Source organism: Hevea brasiliensis, chromosome 3 (assembly GCF_030052815.1).
Source record: "Hevea brasiliensis isolate MT/VB/25A 57/8 chromosome 3, ASM3005281v1, whole genome shotgun sequence".
NCBI lineage: Eukaryota > Viridiplantae > Streptophyta > Magnoliopsida > Malpighiales > Euphorbiaceae > Hevea > Hevea brasiliensis.
In genome coordinates, this window is record NC_079495.1 from 79,491,120 (window position 1) to 79,503,441 (window position 12,322).

The following is a 12,322-nucleotide window of genomic DNA, read 5'->3' on the forward strand; positions in this document are numbered from 1 at the left end:
TATGTTGAAGTTGCTTTATCCTGATAAGAAAGGGCATGCTAGTTCCTCATCATCAGGATCAGGTAATATGTTGGAGTGGCTTTGGAAGCTCAAAGCTCCGCCAAAAGTTGTATCATTTATGTGGCAGGTTGTTTTGAACAATCTTCCGACAAAATTAGTATTGCATAGATGGATCAGAGCTATTTCTTCTAGATGTTTTTGGTGTGGTGAGGATGAATCCTTAATGCACATGTCATAGATTGTCATATTGTCTAAGATGTTTGGAGGCTGTGTTTCTCTTCCAAATGTTTTGGCAACAACTGGCTCATCTTATCCAAATTGGTTAGTTAGCTTGTTGACTCTCTTACAATGATTGATTTGGCTAAGTTTGGAGTGGTTTGTTATTATGTGTGGTGTAACATCCAAAAATTTTGAGCTCTGAATAATACTATTTTCGGTCTGTAAATAGTATTATTCAAAGCCAGCTCGAGGACTAAAAATAAGATGAAAATTAATTAAGATAAGCAGAATAAAAAATGAAGTGATCATCAGATTATAGACTTAATTGGTATTATTAAAAAAGATGGACTATAACCCGATAAAGGGCATTTTGTTCAATTCACTTGAAGAGTTAACTTTTGATCAAAATATCAATTAAATTAAGTAAGATTGATGTATTGGAATGAGATTTAATTAACCAAAAGGAGTATGGAAATTTAATGAGGATATAAATAGAATTATTGTATTGTAATAATTATAATTAAAATTATAATTAAAATTACTTAGATATTTATGTAACATAAGACAAGAACATTAATTTAAATGACAACTCATCACAACACCTCATCACCACCATCATTCATCTTCATCTTCTTCTTCTTCCATCTCTTGTTGTCCCCCACTCTCTCTCCAACCCTCCACTAAAGCTTCATTTCCAAGCTTCAAACACCTAAATTCCTCCATAATTTTTACAGCAAATTAAGTGAAAACCTTGCATTAAGCCTTGATTTGAAGAAAGCAAGTAAGGATTTTGAGGAATTTGAAAGATTAGTTAAGAAGACTTATTGACCAATTGAGGTAAGTTATGATTTAAGCTTAGTTAATTGTGAATTAAAGGAATTTAAGTTTGATTGTGGAGATTTCTATGAATATTGATTGAAATCACGGGTGTTATTGAAGGAAGGAATTTCGGTTTGTGGGAGAATAAGAAGGAGAGTCAAGTTTTGGTGGATTGAAGGTTGATTGAAGTTGATTAGGACTTATAATCAAGGTTAGTGCTAAGAAATTTCATGAATTTTAAAGTTATTGCTAGTTAAGTTAGGGTTTTATTCAATTAGGGTTTTCATTGTATGAAGCCTATTTAATGTTATTATGCTTGTATCATGATTATTTGATATATATTTATTGAGAAACATCAATGATATGATGAAGAAATTAAATGAATTGATATTGTGCATTAAGTGTGAATCTGGACAGCTTGAGTCTAGTGGGATTAAATGCTTATAGCTTGAGCTACATAATTCTAGTTGATGTGAAACCAAAAGTAAATTAAAGATAAGACAATATACTAAATTTTCATCGGGACAAGTTGCTCAAATTCTATGTATAGATACTTTGAATAATTGCTAGAAATTGAGTCATAAAACCTAAAACATTAGGAGTAGGGCACCCTGAACAATGTGGATTAAAATTAGTATAACTCACTCTAGAAAACTCCAAATGAGGTGATTCTTGATTTGTTGAAAAGCTAAGGTATAAAGAAATAACTTTAATGAAGAACAAAATGATAAATTCTAATTGCAACTTGTTTAAATCCAGGCTTCAAAAATTGCCCAGAACCTATCCTGCGATTAGTAAAGTAGTACATCTGAACCTGTCCTATTTACTTGGACATAACTCACTGTATATAATTCCAAATGAGGTAAATTTTACCCTATAGGAAAGCTAAGACACAGAGGAACAACTTTCATGAGGACCATGATGCTAAATTATGACTGTAACCTATCATAATTTGCTTGAAAAAGTGAGTCCAGAAATCTGCTTGAATTCTGGGAGTGACCTGAAAATTGAAAATTGGTCACCCAAACAGTTTTGACAAAATGGCCATAACTCAAACTACATAAATGCAAATTGAATGATTCTAAAGCCAAAATAAACATAAGACATAGATCTACAATTTTGATGAAGAAGGTATGGCCTAATTCCTATTGTAACTTAGCCAAATTTATTAAAGAAGTTGAGGTACCAAATCTAGAATTTATGAAATGTAAGTGTAATTGTTTAAAATGTGAATTTTGATTAATGCCAATGGCATGTTAACCATGAATGGCATGTGAAATTGTGTTTGGGACCTATGTTCCCATAATGAATGAGATGATGACAGAATGATGAAATAATAAGAACCTTGAATTGCTAATGATAATAAACTAGCCCAAGTATGCTTAGACAGCAGTGAAGGGGTTGGATAGATTAGCATGCCAAGAAGGGATGAGATTAGCAGTACTGCCCATGGCTTTTATACTCGGATACCATTGGCAGGCACTGAGTGTTTGATATGGTTATCTCTTATTCATGATTGCTTTGAATAATCATTGGTAGGCACGAAGTATCCGATATGATTATTCCCATGGCTTTTATGCCCAATTATATTGCATACTTGGTAGGCACCGATGTGTCCGACAGTATGACAGCCAGAAGCATTGAGTGTCCAGTGCCAGTAAGACCCGCGTATCCAGTCCAAACAGTTCTGATAAAGGTTACTTTAGGCACCTTAATAAACTAAGAAAAGTTAAATATCGAGATAAAGAAAAGAAAAGATCCTATGAAAATAAATATTTCTAAAGGTCATGAAAATATGGAAATATGAGAAAACGAAAAAAAAATATTGTGAAAGGCATCCAAGATAGTTACATAGTTAAACCAATGAAGTGACTATAAAATTTTGATATTATAAATTCTATAATCTTTTTAAATGATTTATGAATATTTAAATGTGCATTTTCCTTATTTCATACAAGCATAAAAATTTATTTTGGTTGTATATTGTACTTTTATTATGTTAGTACACCACTAAGCAGAAATGCTTAGCACGATTGTTTCTCCTCGTGCAGGTCCAGATGATAGGATCCAGTAGACTTTGGACAGGAACTTTGGACTAATCTACAGTAGTTGTGACACCCCTTACCCGTGTACAGTATACCCGAGTAAGTAATGCCACACGGTGTACTGGCACACTCTAATATACCTTACTTAATTTGTGTCATGCTTTTGAAGCTAATTTATGAAATATGATTTATTTAAGCCATTTATCGAAATTATTATTTATTTGGGGTTCCGAAAATTTTAAGAAAATCCGGCGGAGTACCGGTTAAAAATGGAGAAAAAAAAGTTCTTCGGAACCTGTTAAAAACACTTCCAAAATTTGTATTCAATCATCTCAAACTCCAATATCCAAAATCTCAACAATATTTCTCAATTTCAGTTCTCAATAACCTTTTCATTTCTCAAACATCCATTTCTCATAATACTCATATACAAGCAATAAATAAATGCTCAAATTTTTGCATTCATAGTCATAACTTTCATTATTTACATGAACATCAAAATATATTACATAAGTTCAAATACATATGAGAAAGTAAAAATTTGCTACAAAATATCAAAATGACACCTAGTGTCCTACCAATGCACTGCAGAAGTTGAGGTGACAAGGACACTGTGCAGAACTGCATGATGGACTCACCCAGTCTGTGGTCTACTGGGCTCTCGATCGGGATGTCCAGAACCTACGCGTGGCAAAAGCAACGCGCTAAGCAATAATGCTTAGTGGTGCAATAATATAATAAAAGAAAATAGCAAGAAAATAAATGTGTATAGAATGTGTACGCTTTCTTTGTTTGGTGTTGGTATATTCATTATTTCATTAACTTTGTTCACTTTTATTCATTTGTTTGCCCCAAGTAACCTACACTAGGCAGTGGATGGATAGCAGATGGTAGCCTTTGGGTACCTAGTACCTCGGGCCGTCACACCATCGGTCACATATGCATCTCCCGGTGTGCAACAGAATAGCTAACAAGCTGTAAATAATATCATGCACAAGGCCAAGTCTCAATACAAAGTCAGAATGGCTAAAAGCCATGGAATCACAGAATGGCATATCGCCATGTGCAGTACTGCTAACTGAACCCTATTGGCATGCCAAACTATCCAAACCAATCATGTTAGGTATACTAGGGCATTGAAAACTTTTAAATTCTTTAATTTGTGAATTTCATGTTTTGGTGTTACTATTCACCTCATTGGTCAACAAAAATGTTGACTTTTGGATAGAAAATATGTACATTGACTTTGGCACTCCCAACATACCACATTTTGTATTTAAAACTTGTTGGCATTAAGCGTTAATACCATTTCTAAGCATTAAACCAAAGGAGCAGATTTTTCAGATTTTGTACCATAATTTTACTATTCCATTTGGAACTGTTACAGTGAAAATTTGAGGAATTGGTAAACATAAAAGTTGTTCCTTATTTTGTCTAGTTGAATTTCCTTTTTTGAATCACTCCATTTGGAGTTTTGTAGCTCCAGATATGGTCCAAAAACCACAGCTGGCCGGATTACCATTCTGCAGAAATTACCATATCTACAGTAACATGAACAGTGACTTCCACTGCCATTTGGGTAAGGTTCTGGCCATAATTTGGGGTAGGTTCCTTCATGAAAGTTGTTTGTATATGTCTTAACTTATTGTTGTAAAAATTTCAGGTCAATTGACCAAATCTACAGTGAGTTATGGCCAAATGAACAGTTACTGTTCATTTGGTCAATTCTGCAGAATCAGTTGCAGGGTATCCGGATTGGGGCCAAGTTTTGGTCCTCTTGCTTTGGTCTTTTGGGCATGGTTTCTTCATCAAAAATGTGCCATTATAAGCCTAGTTTCATTTCCAATTGGCCAAAAACCAATTGGATCAACACAGCCCAAGTTATGGCAGTGCAAGTGAACTGAATTTTCAGTCCCTCTGCTGCTGTCCTAGGGCAGCCTGCAACTTCACTTTGCAATCATATTTTTCAGTCCATTTTATGGTCAACTTACCTAAAATGGTCACTAATTGACCATTAAAATGTTCTCTAATAATTTCCTAAACCAAGTTTACATTTTGCTCACAAAACCCTAATTCAAATTCATGTTTTATACAATTTACCTTAGTTAGCTTTTAATTCATTATTCTTGTGTTTATAACTTCCAACATGATTCTAGTTCACTCCAAGCTCATCAAAAACACTCCCTCCTATTCCATAGCTAGGGCAGCCAAAATTTATGCACTCATACACATGAGTTTTTATTCATTTAAATTGCAATTCTCACTAAGTTTCAAGTCCCAAACCATGAAAATAAAGAGTTTTGAAGATATAGATGCACTAACCTCTTGTAGGCAGATTTTTCCCAAGTTAAATCTTCACTTTCCTTCACTTTCTAAGCTGCCAAATACTTCCCCAAGAGGTGTGGTTAAGTTTTAATGAAGGGGTTTAGGGTTTAGTGGTGGAAACAAAGGAGAAAGGAAGCTTGCTTGATTGAACATCAATGGAGGGAGGAAGATGGGTTTCGGCTGCACTTGAGGAGAGAGGGATGGCTGCTGGTTTTTTGATGAATTTAGTCTTCATTTATCTCTTTTATTAATTAGTCAAAGGGTTACTTAATTGTGATTGGTCATAATTTATAAATGACATCATCAAGATGTCATAAATGAGCTTTTCTTTGATTTTTCTTTTCTTTCCTCCACTACTCATTTTCAATTTAATTTCTAGTAATGTTTATTCATATTTTATGTCATATTAATTATTTACTCAACTGGACAAGTCGGCCAAAAATCACCTCTGAAGGCGAAATGACCAAAATGCCCTCCGTTTGGCTGAACGGGTCAAAATTGTCTGTACCGATTGAAAAATTTTTCTAGGTATTTTCTTGGCATTCTAATGCCATGGGAACCTCAATAACCCTTCTATGGAGTCCCAAAAATTATTTTATAATTTTTCCCCCGGGTCTAAGGCTCCTCGTTGCGAGAACCGCAACTTCCCTCTGGTTACCCATCGCTAGGGCACCGGCTCGTTTAACTTGGTTGTATTTTATTCCTAAAATTTTTACTAAAATTTTCTTATGAATATTTGAGTTAATTATGGTTCCTGACTTTAGTTTAAATATTTTTTCGGACATTCTAGCTGTCCGAACCGACACCGGTCACCGGAACAGTAGAATGTACGGAGTTGGTACAGGGAGGGTGTTACAACTCTTCCCCTCTAATTTAAATTTCGTCCTCGAAATTTACCTGATGCAAACAGTTGAGGAAACTGTTGCCTCATCGTCTCTTCACTTTCCCAAGTTGCCTCCTCGGTGTTGTGGTGCCTCCAAAGCACTTTCACCAATGGAATTTGCTTGTTTCTCAACTCTTTCACTTCCCGAGCCAAGATCCGTAGAGGTTCTTCTTCGTATGTCAAATCTGGCTGTATTTCAATTTCTTCTCTGGAGATGACATGTGAAGGATCTGAGCGGTATCTTCTGAGCATAGACACGTGGAACACATTGTGGATCTTGTCCAGCTCTGGTGGTAAAGCTAGCTTATAGGCCACTGGAACCACACGTTCGATGATTTCATATGGGCCAATGAACCTAGGGCTCAACTTACCTTTCCTTCCAAACCTCAATACCTTCTTCCATGGTGACACCTTGAGGAACACTTTGTCGCCAACCACATATTCTTTTTCTTTCCTCTTCAGGTCGGCATAAGATTTACATGCATGCGAGGTAACCTTTAAGTTGGCTTTGATTGATTTTACCTTCTCCTCGGCTGTTTCACAGTGCAGCCCTACCGATTTGTCTTCGCCCAATTCAGTCCAAAGACTGCTGAGTTCTACATTTTCTCCCATACAGTGCTTCATATGGGGCTATTTGGATGCTAGCTTGGTAGCTATTATTGTATGCAAATTCTGCCAGTGGGAGATATCTATCCCAACTTCCCTCAAACTCAATGACACAACTCCTCAGCATATCCTCAAGGACCTGACATATATTTCATGTTATTGTTATCATTTCAGTTCAATAGTTGTATTAATTCAATTGGTTCAATTGTTTACAGATTACTCTTTACGATTGCCCATCCGTGAGGATGGAAAGGCATCTTTGAAGTGGAGTTGTGTACCCAAGGATTCATGCAACTTCTTCCAGAATCTTGATGTAAACCTTGGGTCTCGATCAGATATGATGGAAAGTGGAATTCCATGAAGTCTAACTATCTCACTAATATACAATTCTGCTAACTTCTCCAGTGAGTAGTCAGTCTAATCGGCGAGAAAGTGTCTTGACTTCGTCAATCATCACTATCACCCATGCTGCATCATGTTTCTTCCGGGTGAGAGGTAGACCACTTACAAAATCCATGGTGACCCGATCCCATTTCCATTCAGGTATGCGTATAGGCTGTAGCAAACCTGATGGAACTTGATGTTCTGCTTTGACTTGCTGACATGTCAAGCATTTAGTCACATAGTCAGCTATGTCCTTCTTCATACCAGGCCACCAATACTGAAGCTTCAGATCATGATACATCTTTGTACTTCCTGGGTGCATAGCATATACACTGGTGTGTGGTTTGGCCTCACTTGTAACTCAGCCAAAATAGCTCCATCTCGAATCAAAGTTAGACGGGCATTCAATGATCTCAAAGCTGTGATGGACTTTCTGCTCAAAGCATCAGCAACTACATTTGCCTTCCCAGGATGGTAGTCAATTACACAGTCATAATCCTTCAGGAACTCAATCCATCGCCTCTGTCTAAGGTTGAGCTCCTTTTGGGTTGGCAAATATTTCAGGCTTTTGTGGTCTGTGTAAATGTAGCACTTTTCACCATACAAGTAATGCCTCCATATCTTCTGTCACATCCCGACTTAGCGGGCCCCAGCTCAAGCCCCTCTCTAGGTGGCCATCTTGCCGGCGTACCCCCCTAGAGGCCGGCGGTGCGACTCACAAGGTACTGTCCGCTTTGGTGGAGTTCAATCCCTTCGCCCTGCAGAGCTAGGATTCGAACCCTTATCACCTCACGGGTTTGCTTCGCCTCTTACCAATTGAGCTGATTGTTTTGATAGACTTAAAGTGGGCTATAGATCAAGTTTAAACCATGTGTGCATGTGATTATTGAAAGGAGCTAGTATTTAAGGTGTTGTGAAAACCTATAATGGCTAAATGTGACACCCCTTACCCGACTACAGTGTAGCCGAGCAAGTTATGCCACTCAGTGTGCCGGAGCACTCTATTTTATCTTAATTCATTTTTATCATAGTTTTGAAAATAATTTGTGAAATATAATTCATTTATTGAAATTATAATTTATTTGAGGTTCCGAAAATTTTAAAGAAAATCCGGCAGAGTACCGGCTAAAAATGGAGAAAACCGTTCTTCGGAACCTGTGAAAAACACTTCCTATATTCTTATTCATTCATCTCAAATCCATTTATCAAAATCTCAATATTTTTCAGTTCACATTCATTTCTCAATCATTCATTTCATGTGATAATCATATATATATCACAGATAAACATTCACTTTTTCATTTACAAACACAATTCTCATTATTTACATGAGCATCAAATTACATTTCATAAGTTCATTTACACATGAGAAAATAAGATCAATTACAAAATACCAAAATGACACCTAGTGTCCTACCAATGCTTGTAACTTTGTGAGGTGACACGGACACTATGCAGAAGCTGCGGGATGGACTTACCCAATCGTGGTCTCTGGCTCTCGATCGGTATCTTCAGTACCTACGCGTGGCAAAAGCGACGCGCTAAGCATAAAGCTTAGTGGTGCAAATAATAAAATAGAAAGAAATAATATGCAAATAAAAATAATAATTTCTTAGCCATTGTGTTCATAAGAACTGAATAATTACCAACTTAATGTTTAGTCGAGGGCTAATTACGTTTTATGATATTAACTTCTTCATGCATTTTGTTTATTTATTTTCTTCATGATCTTGAGTTTCTATGTATTCTATCGTAATCATTTATGATATTTAAATTTCGTAATTTCTTAAACAATAAGTTCAAATACAGTTATAATTTTACATGCACAAGTAACCTATACAAATTGACCGTACTGGATAAAAGGGTAAACTAGCACTTGGGTACCGGTACCTCGTCACACCATCGGTCACAATGTGTCTCGGTGTGCAAGCAGAATGGCTAATAAGCCATATAAGCAATAAGGCATAAAGCCAAGTAAAACATCATAATCGGTATAGCCATAGGCTATCACATCCTGAGAATGGCAATGAAGCCATACATCATACGCAGATCGCTATCGTAACCCTATTGGCATGCCAACCTATCCAAACCAATCACATTAGGCCTACTAGGGCATTTGATACTTTTGAATTCTTCAATTTTTGAATTTCAAGTTTTTATGTCACTATTCACTTCAATAGTCAACAAAAAGTTGACTTTTGCATAGATCATAGGTGCATTGGTTTTAACACTCCCAATGTACCACATTTTGCATTTAAAACTTGTTGGTTTTGGTCACTTTCTCAAAGCTTAGGTCATTTTGGCAAAATTGCCAATTTTCGGTTTTGGTGCTCCGAAGTTGCACTGTTCTATTGGTCGATCTACTGTTGGAATTTGACAAAACTTCCTTCATAGAAAATGTTCCTTATTTTGTCTAGTTGAATTTCTTTTTTTGAATCACTCCATTTGGAGTTTTGTAGCTCAAGTTATGGCCAAAATAAGTTTACGCTCACGTGCAATCGCTCATGCTTTGCACTTTTGGGTTTTGGCAGATTTTGGTCCAACTTTTGTCAGTAATTTGACCAAGTTAAGTTCATAATTTGGTCTAACTTTCTTCATATGAAATGTTCTACTATGCCTTAGGTTTCCATCGGTTCAAGAATCGCCTAAATCCGAGTTTTCTAGAGAGAGTTACAGCCATCCAAACATTACTGCTCAAATCAAAATCTGCAGAGTTGCAGGTTTGAACAGTGAGTGTGACTGCCATTTGGGTTAGGTTCTGGTTATAATTTGGGGTAGGTTTCTTCATGAAAGTTGTTTGTATATGTCTTAACTTATTGCTGTAAAAATTTCAGGTCAATTGACCAAATCTATAGTGAGTTATGGCCAAATGAACAGTTACTATTCATTTGGTCAATTCTGCAGGGGCTGTTGCAGTGTGTCCGGATTGGGGCCAAGTTTTGGTCCTCTTGCTTTGGTCTTTTGGGCATGGTTTCTTCAGCAAAAATGTGCCATTATAAGCCTAGTTTCATGTCCAATTGGCCAAACATCAATTGGACTAACACAGCCAAAGTTATGGCTGTGTAATTGGACTGCAATTTCAGTCCATTTCTGCTGTCCATAGGCAGCATAGTCATTCCCTTTTTCCATGCTATTTTTCAGTCCATATTATGGTCAAATCTCCTCAAATGGTCACTAATTGACCATTAATATTTCCTCTAACAATTTCATAAGCCAAATCAATTTTCACTTCCCAAAACCCTAGCTTCCAATCCATGAATCATGCAACACATCCCAATTAAGGTCATCAATCATTCATATGTCATTATCTAAGCTTGTATTTAGATTTTAGCCCAATAAAACTCATCAATTCCTCATCTTATAAGTGCTGGCCAAAATTTGCTTCTCAATTTCACACATGAGTTTCTTCAATTTCTTAATTATTTATTCATATTCAAACTAAATTTCAATAAGTAAACAAGATTAGGAAGTTAATATGCATTAACCTCACTTAGGAGCTTTTCTCCCTTCCTCAAAGTCTTGGTTTCCTTTTTTTTTTTTTGCTCCCACAAGAATCACCAAGATGATAGAATGAATTTTTGTGTTGGTAATTAGGGTTTTTAGTGGAAGAAAGCTAAGAAAGATGAAGGATGAAAGGTTGTTAATGGTGGAATGGGTAAGGGTGAGTGGGTGGCGTGAAGAAGAAGAGAGGGAGCTGGTTTTGGGTTTCTAGAATTCTGCCTCATTACCCATTTTTATTTCATTTTAATGGACTTGCTTAAATTTGATTGGCCAATACACTTTTAATTACCTAAGCATGACATCATAATTCCCAATTTAGCTCCTTTTTCTTTCTTTTCTTTTCTATCAAATTTCAATTTAATTTCTAGTAATGTTTATTCATATTTTATGTTATATTAATTATTTACTCAACTGGACAAGTCGGCCAAAAATCACCTCTGAAGGCGAAATGACCAAAATGCCCTCCGTTTGGCTTAACGGGTCAAAATTGTCTGTACCGATTGAAAAATTTTTCTAGGTATTTTCTTGGCATTCTAATGCCATGGGAACCTCAATAACCCTTCTCTGGAGTCCCAAAAAATTATTTTATAATTTTTGCCCCTGGTCTAGGGCTCCTCGTTGCGAGAACCGCAACTTCCCTCTGGTTACCCATCGCTAGGGCACCGGCTTGTTTAACTTGGTTGTATTTTATTTCAAAAATTTTTACTAAATTTTTCTTATTAATATTTGAGTTAATTATGATTCCCGACTTTAGTTTAAATATTTTTCCGGACGTTCTAGCTGTCCGGACCGACACCGGTCACCGGAACAGTAGAATGTACGGAGTTGCTATGGGGAGGGTGTTACATCTTCAGTGCGAAGATAATTGCTGCAAGTTCTAGATCATGGGTAGGGTAGTTCTGTTCATGTGGTCTTAGCTGTCTAGAAGCATAAGCGACCACCTTCCCCTCTTGCATCAATACACACCCTAACCCATTATGAGAGGCATCACTGTAGACCACGAAGTCCTTTCCTGACACCGTTGTGTTAACTGCTGGTGCCTCTGTCAACATAGCCTTCAACTTCTCAAAGCTGTGCGACACTTGTCATTCCAGTCAAATCTGACATTCTTGTGTAACAACTTGGTCATTGGAGCAGCTATTAAGGAAAATCCCTTTACAAATCTTCTGTAATACCCAGCTAGCCCCAAGAAGCTTCTGACCTCAGTTGTATTCCTGGGAGGCTTCCATTCCATCACTGCTTCTATTTTCTTGGGATCCACCCTAATCCTATCAGCTGACACTATGTGTCCAAGGAATGCAATCTCATTCAGCCAAAAGTCACACTTGGACAACTTAGCATACAGCTTCTTTTCCTTCAGGGTTTGCAGAACAATCCTCAAATGCTCATCATGTTCTTCACTGGTCTTAGAATACACCAAAATATCATCAATAAAGACCACTACGAACCGATCTAAGTATGGATGGAAGATACGGTTCATAAGGTCCATGAATGCCGCTGGTGCATTTGTTAGGCCAACAGAAACTCATAATGCCCGTAC